We start from the raw sequence: 4,857 nt of genomic DNA, 5'->3' as shown, positions 1-4,857 counted from the left end.
CTGATGGTCCACCTGCACCATTGATACACACTTTCTTCAAATATTGTACACCTCAATCTGTTCCTCCATGGGTCCATTGGGCATATAATTTCACCTTAAATCAGCTGTTGCTCAATCAGTCAAAGCCTGCACCATGACTGGTCCATGGTCTTCCTATTCAGTTCCAGCTGCATGGGGTTATGTGGCCCTTGTTTTTCCTTACATATCTAACTATTGTAAGTCTTGCTATTACCACCAAGTGCTAATACCACTACCATTACCACTTTCACTTTTACACTTGTAGACAATTTGCTTGTCTGTCAGTGACACACTTCGGAAAGAAAAAATTCAATAAAACTATTATTCAAAACAACAACAGAAACTAAAAATAATGGCATTCATATTTAGCTGTGATTCCAAAGCCCAAGTGGGTTGTGGAAAAATAAACAACTAGCCAGATCTGGAGCTATTTATTTGCTAATACTATCAGTAATTTGCTAATACTAATAGTAATAATTTTCACTTTCCACACTGGAGAACCTGACCAGCAGCCCTGGCAATAGTATATCTGGCAGCACGAAAATAAACACAAATCCCCTCAACATAAAAAATGAAAGAAGAATGAAAGAAAAGTAAAACATCAAAAGCGCGCCTTCCTATCCTTACAACAATTTTCTTTTTCTTTTTTTAAAACACGGTTTCAATCACAGTGATCTCTACACTATCCCTGGATCTGAATTTCAACCCGAAGTGCCACATCCAGCTTGAGCATGTCAAGGCTCACAACACACATAGTTGCATTGTGTTTTTATTGTTGAACCACTGGTTTACATATGTATTGGTTTAACCCATTCAATGATTCATCATTCACTCTATTTTCATTTTGTTTACTCGTCTCATTAAAAATAACAGTTAACGGCCACGATTTTCTTGCTGGGTATGGAGTACATAACACAATGATCAATTAGATTAATGAAACCTTTCGAGCTTACCTGATGCAGACAGGAACAAAAGAAATCCTGGTAAACGACAGTAAATTTTACAAATGGATTAGTTTCCGTCTGCATGGATTTCAATCAATGTACCTGTAACCCATGATAGACAATCATATGACTTCCTCTTTGTCGTCGGTAAGAGTTACGTTTCTTGGCAGTTTTTCTTTCGCTTTCTCCCATTATTGCGCGCGCGGGTGCGAGCGCGCTTTTGTGTGTGTGTGTGTGTGTGTGTGTGTGTGCGTGCGCGCGCGCGCGCGCATGCGTGGGTGCGTGTGTGTATATGAGTGTTTAGTTTAGTTTAACGTCTTTTCACTGTTTAGTAATATTAGACACAATAATAATAGTCAGTAATGACGGCTGACCTTCCAATTTGAAGATTTGACACGAAAAAAAGGGAGGGGGGAAGAGGGAGGGGGAGTATATAATGTAATATTAGACGGGAAAAAAAGGGAAGGGGGAAGAGGGAGGGCTGAGGGAGTATATGTGTGTGTGTGTGTGTGTGTGTGTGTGTGCTGAGGCCTGAACACAGAAAGGAATGACAGGTGTGAGGAGATGGTAGAGATGATTAAGATGGAAAATACTATAGTTATGATGCAGCTGTCCATGAAAACGTATAAATCTATCTCGTAATATGATGCCATCTACACATAATTGACCTGTGCTAGACTGACCATAGAAATTGGACAGTGGGAATCATTGTAAAGATAATGAATCCTCCTGATACTGTCAGTAATCATGTGCTTTAAGCTGTAAGGTAAGCACTGTATGAATGCAGATGACAGACGAAAGATCCAGCTAACAATGCTGTAAGGGTCATCAACAGCATTGTGGACATTAGACCTGCTGGCCACTTGATACCAGCTAGCACATCAACTAGGGCAACCCATAGGCAGAAATTTCAACATCTTCCATCCACGTCAAATTGTTTTAAACAAAGATATTTTTTTTCCAAATACAGTTCCTCTTTAGAACTCACTACCTGCCACAGTTGCTGAGACTCCTTGCTTGGCACCCTTGAAGCAGGAGCTCCACAATCTATCATTTTGATTGACTATCCTCTCCTCACATGAAGAGTCTGTGAAGGCTGGGGCTGTTCCAATTGGGGCTTTTCCCCAGGGACCGCTACAGTAGCTAGAATGGTCCAACCAGAGATTGAAAATTAAACTAGGGACTATCTTTCTCTCTCTTTTTCTGTGTTTCTGCTAACCCAGTTATATTTTTCTCAGCTTCCCTATTAGTGTGCTTGCAATACTGCATAATCACCAAAACTGATGGCACTGTGTTCTTCTTCTTATTGTTGTTTTGTTGTTATAATTATTACCGTCATCATCACCATTATTATTATGATGATGATCATCATCATTATTTTTATTACTACTATTATTATTATTATTATTATGATACCAGATTATCATTATGACATATCAGTGTCTTGAATTTTATTATACTACCATTTAAGGAAAGTATAATGGCCTTTTTTGAGGGAATGGGGGTAGCTGGATCACTGGGGAAGGTATACAGAAAAATACTCCTAAAGCTAATGGAATTATTCAACATGCAGAGCAAAAGAGTCTTGCAAAATACCTGAGCACATCAGCCATGATTGGATCTTCAAGGCTTCGGCAGTGGAGAAGCTGCTTGATCAATAGGCCCCAGTACCAGGTGTTTTGTACAATTGACTTTCTCACAGTGTGACTGGGTTCAGGTGAGAAGAGGAATGGAGTGCATAATTTGTTGCCCATGCAGGTGCTCACACGTATGTGTGCATGCATGCATGGATGTTTGTTGTTGTTGTCTTCAGTTTAACGTCTTTCCACTTGAAGTGATATTAGACAAGAAAAAAAAAACAAAAAAAACATGGGGGTAGGGGCTGTGAGAGGGGGAGGGGTAAAAGTGTGTGTATGTGTGGAGGGTGAATAGGGAAAGACAACGCTGGGAAAAATGGAAACGTTATAAACGCCAACATCAAACAACTATAACATCTATAACAAATGTCCTATAGGACTATGCAGCAAACCTTCTGCAATAACAAATAACATATTGGAATTGTTAATAACACATCCAAAAGAACTTTTGGTGAAGTCTGGCAAAAAACATTTTAGATTCTGACATTCGAATATTACATGGTTGCTAGAAATATGTTCTCCACATATGCATCTGACATCTTTGCTGAACTTTGTTATAAAAGCGTTCAGTTTTATCCTGTTTGATAATGTCTGAATATGCCATAATCTTATTGAATTACTGTATGTATCTGACTGATTGATAGTTCCCGGTTGTTGAACATTAATTACACTATGGTTTAAAGCTTTGCCGTTTTCCTGGTATAATTCTCTGACTTTGTTCCACGATGTTTTTTCTAGTATTCGATAACCCTCTTGTACAGACAGAGGCACATAAAGTCCTATAGTTCCCTGTTCGTTCTTTGCACCTTTTCTTGCAGCCCTGTCAGCCCATTCATTGTAGAGAATGGATGTTTGTATGCATGCATGTGTGTGTGTGTGTGTGTGCATGTGTGTGTGTGTGTGTGTGTGTATGTGCGTGTGTGCGCGCATGTCATTTTTAGTAATCTATACCCTTTTTTTGTTGGATGTTTTCATTTGTAAGTATTGTTGTGCAATACCCTATTGTCTTAACATGAGTATGTGGGGGGGGGGGGGGGGGGGGGGGGTTAGTATATCGTCAGCTATTGGGAATTCTTATTTGACTAGTTTTAATTTCTTCTTATGTTGCGCATGATGATTTTATGCCAGTGTTTACAATGAGCCTGTGATTGCACAACTTAATTTCCATGTGGATTAATGAAGTGTTTTTGATTTGATTTGACATACACAGACACACATCACGGCACTATGTACTGCAGTGTTTGCACATGCTTTGTATGTGTGTGTGTGTTTGCATATGCATATACATAAGTGTGTGTGTGCATCTGTTTCTCTGTGTCTGGGAGGGTGGGTGGATGGATGCTGTGTGTGCTTTATTCTAAACTTAGTCATAGCACCAGTCTTTCCTTATAGTGTGGTGACATGAATAACTGAAAAGATAAGGAAATAAAAATCTCCTTTGGAGCATGTTTCTATTCTCACCAGCTGTTCACCATCTCAGTCCCCAGAACTAGCTCAAACCAAGTGCTGAAAGGAGAAAAGCCGCAGTGAAAGTGTGTCCATTCACATGTTAGAACATATGAGAATTTTTCTTCAACATCAAAAGTCTACCCAGAGTTGTCCATTTTGAAAATATGATTATATTCCAAACCCAGTTGTGCTGATAACATTAAAACTGGTTCAAACATGGGCAGTAATTGCTGTCTTTGCAGGCCTTTAGTCAAGGTCACATGCCAAGTTCTCATTTTGATGACTGAGGGTTCATCAAGTGTTAATTTAATGAAAAAAATGTCTGGGTGTAAATCCTGACAGGGCATCAAGTTTAAATGGATGCATGAAAAGATGTGTGTGTGTGTGTGTGTGTGTGTGTGTGTGTGTGTGTGTTGTGTGTGTGTGTGTGTGTGTGTGTGTGTGTGTGTGTGTGTGTGTGTGTGTGTGCATGTGTGCAGTGGCACCACCCACACTGGATGCAACCACTCCCTCAATTACAGACAAAAAACAAACACATACAAACATAGCTTTTGCCCAGTAACTATCCCAGCATGGAATGTGCTGCCAGCATCAGTCAGGCCATCTCCTTGGTATCTTTCAAGAGGGAGCTTAGCGCCGTAACTTTCTAAATCCTCTGAGTAGAAACCAAGGATCAAAGTGATGGTAAATGACAGGCTAGAGCTGTGCCAGTCAGGATGATTCCCAGGCAACCCTTCACTAGCCAGAGAGGTCCTGCCTAGAAACAGTGAAATAAAAGTCCATGGTCTACCCTCACTCTCTTCCTTTTT

At 40.0% G+C, this 4,857-nt stretch overlaps 1 protein-coding gene across 1 annotated transcript in view; it reads right to left on the bottom strand.

The window, feature by feature from the left end:
* LOC143282656 (autophagy protein 5-like) overlaps positions 1 to 1,095 on the bottom strand; it is a 13,364-nt gene extending 12,269 nt beyond the window's left edge. The window contains exon 1 of the mRNA XM_076588309.1: positions 972 to 1,095. The gene's annotated coding sequence lies outside the window, so the exon portion shown is untranslated. The remainder of the gene's footprint in view (positions 1 to 971) is intronic.
* Positions 1,096 to 4,857: the final 3,762 nt, after the last annotated feature.

Source organism: Babylonia areolata, chromosome 6, assembly GCF_041734735.1.
Source record: "Babylonia areolata isolate BAREFJ2019XMU chromosome 6, ASM4173473v1, whole genome shotgun sequence".
Lineage (NCBI taxonomy): Eukaryota > Metazoa > Mollusca > Gastropoda > Neogastropoda > Buccinidae > Babylonia > Babylonia areolata.
The sequence above is the reverse complement of the archived record's forward strand: the minus strand, read 5'-3'. Positions and strand labels throughout refer to the sequence as shown.